We start from the raw sequence: 10,321 nt of genomic DNA on the forward strand, positions 1-10,321 counted from the left end.
AAAAAAGAGAGACAGAGAGAATCCAATGCCTCCACTGATCTGACAGGAGGCAGAGGTCAAGTGGAAATGCTAGCTTGCCCACTGGCTAGCCCACTGGCTCACTCACCTCTTGCTGCATGGCCAGGTTCTTAATAGGCCATTAACTGGCACCAGTCAGGAGTCGGAGTTGGGTAGTTCTGCATTAGACCACATCTCCAAAGCAGTGATGCAAGACAATCCACTGAGGAACCAAATAAAATACTAAGCATTTAATTTGTAATATTACTTCCTTTTAGTTTAAAACCACATTAATACTACATTATGTATAACTTTAAATAAGCATACAAATGTAATCATATCATATATGCTAAGTTTTTTTTGGTATTTACAGATCTTCCTTTTTTGCTTGTCTCATCTCTATCTCTTTCTTTCTCCTTTGCCCATATCAGCTCCTTTGTCTACCTGCAACAAACACATTCCAGGTATAGATCTGTATCAATTAGTAATGCTCTTGGCTGCAAATAACAGAACATCTATTTAATAGTGTCTTAAACAAGTAAGAAATTTAACTACATCACTTAACAAGAGGCCTGGAAGTGGTCAGAGAGTTTTAGAGTTGCTTCATTGATTCAATGGTATTCGTAGGCCAGATAGATGGCTCTTTATTTTTCCTTCATTTTAGTAAGATGGCTGCAGTGATGCCAACCACCAAAATCTCATGTAAAACCATGCCCAGTGGCTCACATATGTCATCCCAACACTTTAGGAGGCTGAGGTGGGAAGAAGGCTTAAGGCCAGGAGTTTAAGAACAGCCTGGCCAACATAGTGAGACCTCCATCTCTACAAAAGTAAAAATAAAAAATTTAGCTGGACATGGTTGTGTGTCACTTAAGTCCTAGCTACTTGGGAGGCTCAGGTGAAAGGAATGCATGAGTCCAGAAGTTCTAGGTTACAGTGAGCTGTGATCATGCCATTGTACTCCAGCCTGATTGACAGAATGAGACCATGTCTGAAAAAAAAATCTAAAAACTCAAAAATAAAACCCAAACATTGCATGTGGCAGCATTATAAGAAGAAAGGAGAATTCAAAAGGAAAAAAAATGTCTTTGCCATACATCTTATACACACACACACACACACACACACACACACACACAGAGGGAATTGGTCAGTTTGCTTCTAAAACTAGTATCACGCTATACACACTTTTAGCATCTTGCTTTCCTCACTCAACAATGTGTACTGAAAATTTATATGGGTCGACTATCAGAGCACATATACATATTTTTATTGGCTGCATAATATTCTATGTTGTCACTATAGTTTCATATATTCACTTATTTCTCCATTGAGGGAAATTCACTTTGATTCCAGACTTTTTTTTTTTTTACCACTTTTGAAAACTTCTGCAGTGATCATTTTGGCTGATACAGTTTTCTATATAATGGAAGTTTTGTTTTATTGGGTAGATTACTAGAAGTGAGATTACTGGGTAGAAGATTATTTGTATTTTTAATTTCAGTTGATAGTCTAGATTGTGTCCTCCCAAAAAGTTATAATATCTTATATTTCCACTAGCAATATATCAGATAAATTTTTTGCATCTTTATTAGCAACAGACATTACTATTCTTCATACATTTGTATGTGTCTTATAGGTGAAGTGGTACTTTATTTTGAATTTATTTTGAATATTTCGATTGGTGATTATGAATGTCTTTTCATTTATTTGTGTTGGCAGACTATTTGTATCCTTTGTAATTTCTTTCTATTTGGTTGTTTGGTCTTTTCCTTGTCCCTGTGTTAAGACACATTTACATATTATAGATTTTAACTTTGATGTATTCAGTACAATGTTTTCCAAAACTGTCATTTGTCTAGTGTTTTATTACATGAAATTTATTGTTCAGCTTCTGTATTGTTGTATATACATAGTGAAAGTCACTCTTGACCCCTTAGATTGAATGTGATTCTATATCTACTCTGTTAGACTTTCTTTCAAGATTTTGTTTTGTTTTTATATCTGTGTCATCTGACATTATATTTTGCTATAAAAAAAATAAGAAAAAGCAGTGGCTTACAAAGATACCAGTTTTCTCTAGCGAGACCCTCAAAGAGTAAAGCTGCCTGTAGACTCCAGTAGACATCGGACTCAGGAAAGGTAGATAGTTTGGAGGTCAAGTTAAGGAAACCATATTCAGGTTGCCATGTTTCCAGAGTCCTTTTCTAATAGATGCTCTTAGTGCCCTGCCAAGTTCACCCATCCCCCAGTTTCTGTGAGCATTCTCTTCACCATCCCCCAGTTCTGCAGCTGTTACTATGTCAATTGCTCACAGCTGCAACTTTCTCCTGAGAATTTCCCTGGGCTTAGGAAGCCCACCTCACTGAAAATGACTGGATTTTCATATCCTCCCCAAGACAACATTGGTGGTACCATTCACTCTAGATCTCCCTATGGAATCGGAGCCAGGGTGAATAAACTCAGATTTCTGCAGAGCTTCTTCCTCTGCCCTATCCTGTTTCCCTTATGCCTTTATATGTCTTACCTAAGAATACTTTCTTAATACATCACATACAGTGTTGTCATAGTTAGCAAATAAAAATACTATACACTCATTTAAATTTTAGTTTCTAGAAAAGAAGGAATGGTTTTTAGTATAAATATGTCCCATAAAATATTTGGAACATGTGTGCACTGTAAAATTAATCACTGTTAATCTGAAATTCAAATTAATTGGACACCTTGTATTTTATCTAGCAACCTTATTTCACTTGCACAAAAATTCTCATCTGAGGCCCTGCTTCTACAGAACTCAACCGAAGTTACTGCTCACTGGTGACTATATTCAACTTTTTATACATTAGAAAATAAAATTAAGCTTCACTATTTAATAAACAGATCGGCAATCTCACTAGATCCATCTGTCAGTCTGTTATACAAAGGGCTAGAGAAGCAGCCCTGAGTCAAAAGATTAGATGATACCACCTTAAGTCCAGTTTGATATATGCGATTTATGTAAGAGAGTAGCCCCACCTTACCCACATTTTCATTTTCTGTGACTTCGGTTACCCATGGTCAAGTGTGGCCCAAAAATGTTAAATGGAAAATTCCAGAAGTAAATGATGCAAAAGTTTAAAATTGCATTCCATTCTGAGTAGTGTGATAAAATCTTGCCCCTTCTCACTCCATCCTGTCCTAAAAGTGAATCATCACTTTGATGTATCCACACTTTCTATGCTACCCATCTGTTAGTCACTTAGTAGCCTTCTAATTTATCAGATTTTAAAAAATTGTAAATACAGTCAGCTCTTCACATCCATGGGTTCCATATCCATGGATTCAGCCAAAATTGGACTGAAAATATTCACAAAAAATTGTGTCTGTACTGAACATACACAGATTTTTTTCTTGTCACTATTCCTTAAATAATTCAGTAAAGCAACTTTTACATAGCATTTACATTATATTAGGTATTATAAGTAATCTATGCGTGACTCAAAGTATACAGGAGGTTGTGTATATGTCAAATGCAAATACTACACTATTTTATGTAACAAACTTGAACATGCTTGGATTTGGGTATCCCCACCAGTTTCTGTAACAAATCCCCCTGAGAAACTGAGGGACAATATGATTTGGTCCTATGCACAGTTTCAGGCATCCACTTACTGTGTGTCTTAGAACAGATCTCACTTGGATAAGTTGGGGCTACTGTACTGGATATCACTGATGAAGATTTTTTCCATGATAATAGATTTACAATAACTTAAAAATGAATTATATATATGTTTTTTATTAAAAAATTGTATCAAATTTGTCAACTTTTTCATTAATGACAACTAATTCTCAATATGATGTTAATAGATTTTTTGAAAACAAACAAAGCAAAAAAAAACACACTTAATCTGACCCTTATGGACTTTGATAACTTTCCAAAGAGTAAATTCTGATTTTGAACAAAATATTTTGTTATAAAGAGGGAATTTTGAAATATTTTTTCAAATATTTGAAATATTGAAATAAATATTGAAATATCAATATTTAAAATGTGTTTATAAGATTTTTCTCCTAAGTATAACTGAAGTGTCTAACTTAAAAAAAAATAAAACTATCACTATCAGCATGTTAAAAAATAACTTTGGAAAAAGTGTTTCTTTCCTGGTCAGAGAGATGAGTGTTTTGTCGAGGTCACACAGCAGATAGGTGGTGATGCTTAGCATTAAACCCAGGGTGACTACAGCAGGCGTATATGAAGCCGTTGTGTAAGAGGACATAAGTATTGATTTTTCCAGTGTTACCGAGAGCAATTTCAGAGGGATAGAGCTAAGTAAGACACAAACAAATTTTTATTTTTTTGCTTTTTATTATGAAGTAACATTAGGAAAACAGCATAAAATATCATGTAACCTCAGATCTTGTTTTTTTTTGAGACAGTCTTGTTCTGTTGCCCAGGCTGGAATGCAGTGGCAAAATGCCAGCTAACTGCAACCTCAGCCTCCGGGGTTCAAGCAATTCTTTTTTTTTTTTTTTTTTTTAATTATACTTTAAGTTCTGAGATACATGTGCAGAAAGTGCAGGTTTGTTACATAGGTATACATGTGCCATGGTGGTTTGCTACATCCATCAACCCGTCATCTACATTAGGTATTTCTCCTAAGGCTATCCATCCCATAGGCCCCCACCCTCCCACAGGCCCTGGTGTGTGATGTTCCTTTCCCTGTGTCCAAGTGTTCTCATTGTTCAACTCCCACTTATGAGTGAGAACATGTGGTGTTTGATTTTCTGTTTTTCTGTTAGTTTGCTGAGAATGATGGTTTCCACCTTCATCCATCTTCCTGCAAAGGACATGAACTCATCCTTTAGAAGCAGTGTTTCTAAACTGTTTATAAAATATTCCGAAAGAAAATCTGTAATAGAGATCAATTTTTTTTCTTGAGACAGAGTTTCGCTCTGTCACCCTGGCTGGAGTGCAGTGGCAGGATCAGCACTCACTGCAACCTCTGTCTCCCGGACTCAGGTGATCCTCCCACCTCAGCCTCTGGAGTAGCTGGGACTACAGGTGTGCAGCACCAAGGCCTGCTAATTTTTGTATTTTTAGCAGCGGCAGGATTTCTCCATGTTTCCCAGGCTGGTCTTAAACTCCTGACCTCAAGTGATCAACCTGCCTCCACCTCCGAAAGTGCTGGGATTATAGGAGTGAGCCACCATGCTCAGCAATGTCAAATCATTTGTAAAAGTAAAAATTACAGTGCTGACCCATAAATTGGCAGGAACAACTAATGGGCTTCAAAGAAGTTGAAACTTTACTAGCAGTGTTTCCTTTAAAAGTGTATGCATAATTGGTAGGTGGGATTAAAATGTGAATAATGATATACTAAACTCACTCAATAATACTCCTAATTAAACCTATGTAACCTCATGAAGTACCTTTTTCAGCTATGAAAGCCATTTAATCCAGACATGGGAAAAATAATAAACTTAAAAAAAACTGAACATAAAACCAAATATTTGAATGGCAGCATCACCAAGAATAACCAAATTTAAAAATAATAATGAAGTATATTGAAAACAAACAATATGTTTATTTAGCTCAAGGACATTTCTTAAACCATACATTTTAAAAGTGTAATTTTCAATGATATTTATGACATTTGACTACTCATGGTCTAAAGAATCATGATTCCAGCACCTCACTGAAGTTATTAGCTTGCATCATCCTTAGATATACTTATGAGGTGTTTGTAATGCTAATCGGGCTGTTTTTGCTAATTTACATTCAGTGCTTGGCAGTTGTATATGGTTGAGTGAAGAATGCGAAGGATGTAGAATGGCACTGCACTGTATTTTTCTGTTTCTAGTGCTCAAACGTTCTAATGGCCCCTGCCAAGTCAAAAAGTGAGGCCTCACAATTGAAGGCAGCGTCTTATATGTTAACATTAGATCTACTGACAAAACGGTGCTTATAATTAATTTTTAAAAATTTTCTATCTTGATAACATATATAACTTGATATTTACATATGTCATGGTTTCTTTCTTAATGGTTTTCAACTATTTTTTAAATTTTGAAAATATCGTGTTCACATACAATCTATAGAAAAAAATATAGAGATCCAGTGTACATTTTACTCACCTTCCCCCAATTAAAAAATAACTATATTAAAATATCACCATCAGAATATTGGTATTGATTAAGTTAAGATATAGAACATTTTCATCACTACAGTGATACTATGGCCCTTTTATAGATAAACCCACTTCCCTCCCACTCTCACTCCCCATCTTAACCCCTGTAACCACTAATTTGTTCTATAGTTCTATAAATTTGTCATTTCAAGAATGTTATATTAATGGAATCATACAGTGTGTAGCCTTCTGATACTGGCGTTTTTTATTCAACATATTCCTGTTGAGATTCATCTTAGTGGTAACATAAATTGACAGTGTGTTCCTTTTTGACTGCTGAGCAGTGACAATATATGGATATAGCACAATGTGTTTAATTATTCATCCATTGGAATTTACCAAGGTTGTTTCCAGATTTTGGCTATTACAAATAGAGCTGCCATAAACATCCAAGTGCAGGATTTTGTGTGAAGATATGTTGTAATTTATGTAAGACAGATTGAGCTATAGACTGGGAGGAAATGTTTGGAAACTGTATCCTCAACAACGGACTAGAGTCATGAATATACAAAAACTCTTAAAACTCCTCTTTGATTAAATGCCTGTTTACGTCTTTTACCCATTTTCTAATTGAATTATTATGATTTTTTACCGTTTTGAGTTTATTTTTTATTTATTTATTTATTTTTGATGGACTCTTGCTCTGTCGCTTGGGCTGGCGTGCAGTTGTTCGACCTCGGACTCAAGCAATTTTCCTGCATCAGCCTCCCAAGTAACTGGGCTTACAGGGGCCCACCACCATGCTCGGCTAATTTTTATTTTTAGTAGAGTAGGAATTTCACCATGTTGGCCAGGCTGGCCTCGAACTCCTGATCTCATGTGATCTGCCCGCCTTGGCCTCCCAAAGTGCTGGAATTATAGGTGTGATGTTTTGAGAGTTTCAAGAGTACTTATATATTCAATACAGGAGTCCTTTTTTCAGTATACAGTTTTCATACATTAACTCCAAGTCTATAGCTTGTCCTCTGGTCCCCTTAACAGGGTTTTTCACCAAGTAAAAATTTATAATTTTGATGAAGTTCAATTTATCAGTTTTTCCTTTTAAGGATAAAGCTCAAATATCTTCGTCCATGCTTTTTTCTAAGAAATGTATGATTTTATGTTTTAAATTTGTGTGCAATCTATTCCTAGCTAGAGGAATCAGACAAGAGAAAGAAATAAAGGGCATCCAAATCGGAAAGAAAGAAGTCAAATTTGTTTGCAGATGATATGATCTTATATTTGGAAAAACCTAAAGACGCCAACAAAACTGTTAGAACTGATATACAAAAATTACCTGGAATTGTCCACTCTTGGCATATAGAAATGCTACTGGTTTTTGTATGTCGATGTGGTATCCTGTAACTTTACTAAATTTGTTTAAGAATAGACGTTTGGGTCAAGGTTCATTTTGTTTTGCCTATAGATGTTAAGTTTCTCCAGCTGTTTATTGAAATTGCCTTCGCACCTCTGTCAAATATCAGCTAGGTGCATTATTGTGTGTCTATTTCTGGATTCTCTATTCAATTTTTGGATTTATCTATCACTGTGCTAATATCACACTGTCTTGATTATTGTGGCTATGTAGTAGCCACAATAATCTTAATGTGGGATGGAGTGATTTTTTTCACCTTATTCAAGATTGCTTTAGCTATTCTAGGGCCTGTACCTTTAGATATCAATTTTAGAACAAGCTCCAAAAATACCCTGCTGCGATTTTGATAGGAATTGCTCTAAAACTGTAAATCAATCAGGAATGTTGACATATTTACTATGTTGTGTCTTCCAATGCATAAACATGGCATGTATTTAGGTCTTGATTAATTCCGTGCATTATTATTTTGTGCTTTTCACCATACAGATCCTGTACATATTTTGGTAAATTTATATATAATTATTTCATTTTATTTATGTGATTTAAATGGTATTTTGTTTTTAATGTCATTCTCCATTTTGTTCATTGTTGATATATAGGAATGAAACTGATTTCTGAGCATTGACTTGCATTCTATGAACTTGCTGAACTCACTTATTAGTTTTAAGAATTTTGCTTTTCTTTTTAGATTTCTTGGGATTTTCTACATAGGCAATCATTACCTCTGCAAATAGAGACAGTTTCATGTCATTCTTTCCTATCTGTAGGGCTTTTATTTATTTTTCTTGCCATATTACACTGGGTGAAAATTCCAGTTACAGTTGGGTAAAAGTGGTAAAAGCAGAAAACTTTTCCTTGCTTCTGATCTTAGATGTAAAGCATCTAATTGCTCTCCTTTACATATGATGCTTCTTGTAAATTTTTGTACATGTCCTTTACAAAGTTAAGGAAATTCTCCTTTATTTCTAGTTTGCTGAGAGTTTTAAATTACAAATGGGGGTTGGATTTTGTCAAATGCTATTCCTGTGTCAGTTGATGTGATCATATTATTTACAAAATATTGTTGAGATGGTAATTTACACTCTCTGACTTTCTAATGTTGAACCAGCAGTTAGTAGTTACTGCTATTATAAGGGTGGCTTAAATGAGATAGTATTTTTTCTTGTGTTACCCGTAGAGGATCTTGAATGCAACTTGTCCAGGTTCTTCGTGTTTTGAACAAAAAATTGGACAAAAGAAACAGCAAAGCAGGAAAGAATGAAGCAATGAAAGAATGAAAGCAGGGATTTATTGAAAATGAAAGTACACTCCACAGTGTGGGAGTGGGCCCCAGTAGCAGCTCGAGGGCCCCAGATACAGAATCTTCTTGGGTCCAAATATGCTTCCCAATGGTCACTTGGCACTCACCTCATGTAAATGAAGGGATGGCCCACAATCAGTCTGATTGGTTGCAGAAAGTAACCAGTCAGAGGCTCAAGTGAAGTTACACAGTTGGACTTCTATGCAAATAAAGACTTGGCCTGCAATCAGTCTGATTGATTGTGGACAGCAACCAATCAGAAGCTGAATTTACATAGTTACACTCCTATGCAATCATCTGATTGGTTGCAAAAATCAACCCATTAGTGGTACTTTCAATCTCCCATCTGCAGGTGCAGAAAAAGTGGGGGTATGTAAAGGGAGTAGCCTTTGGTCCTTTTGTTACTTAGGCGTGGGAAGTAAGGGTTTTCCTTTCAATTTAGTTCTAGGAAGTCAGCAGGAAATGGCCTTAGGCTCCCTGCCTCCACACCCTATTATCCTGCCTCACTTGCAGCAATGCCTGTTAATATAACAGTATAGTGAAGGTGTAGGTAATAGTAAAGTATAGTAAATTCTATATGCATAATAGGTACAATTTCCCTCCCTGGGCCAAGCTTTTCTCTGACCTCTACACCATCATAGCCTTTTAAATTCCCAATTCTTGCACTATATTCACCTGGATAAGGCCCATTTTCAAGGTAACCCTGAAGTGCATGAAGATATTTATCTCCTACCTGCAACACATCCTGTCCCCATCTGAGTGAGAGGCGTGTAGACCAGTGTTTCTCAAATAAATGTCCACTGATCATTTGCATCAAATCTTTAGGGACAGAATCAAAGGATGTGCATATCTGTTAAGCTGCTCCTGAGATGTTAACGTGCACTAAAATTCATGAAACAATCCTCTACATCATCTGTGCCTTTTCACATATGGTTGCCTCTTTCCATGTGCAGAAACAAAATGCAGCTTCCTCTAAGAATCTGTCCCTAATTTCATGTTCACTACCACCAGCAGATGCAGCCTTTCTGTTGCTATAGGATGAATAATATGGGGAGGAATCAAAATTGAGGTGCAAGAGAGTGTTGCGGTGCACTGGAAGTCAGCAGCTGAATTGGAGTGGTGAGAAGGACCTAGGGCTTTTACTTGGAATTTGTGCACTTGAGGTGAAGTTGCTAAAGGGGGTGGGGGAAGGGGTCGGAAAATCAGAAAAATGAGAAGGAGGTTGGGGGAAAGCAGCAACAAAACAACTCCTATGTTTTTCCCTGATTGGGAAATAAATTCATCACCACGGGTATTAGCTGCCAGCCTCTCTTTCCAATGTATCACTGTGTAACTGAAATCAGTGGGTAACTGAGCACGCCCTGTTTAGACCTGCCACCTGACTGGCTTCTCTGAAGCAGCAGAACTGGTTAAGAACGTGATGATCCCTGAGAAGTTACGCTTATGCACAGAACCGCTACACTTGCATCATTGTATCCATGTTGTTCCCTTCCTCTGGAACGT

This window comes from Cebus imitator, unplaced genomic scaffold (assembly GCF_001604975.1).
Source record: "Cebus imitator isolate Cc_AM_T3 unplaced genomic scaffold, Cebus_imitator-1.0 Scaffold752, whole genome shotgun sequence".
NCBI lineage: Eukaryota > Metazoa > Chordata > Mammalia > Primates > Cebidae > Cebus > Cebus imitator.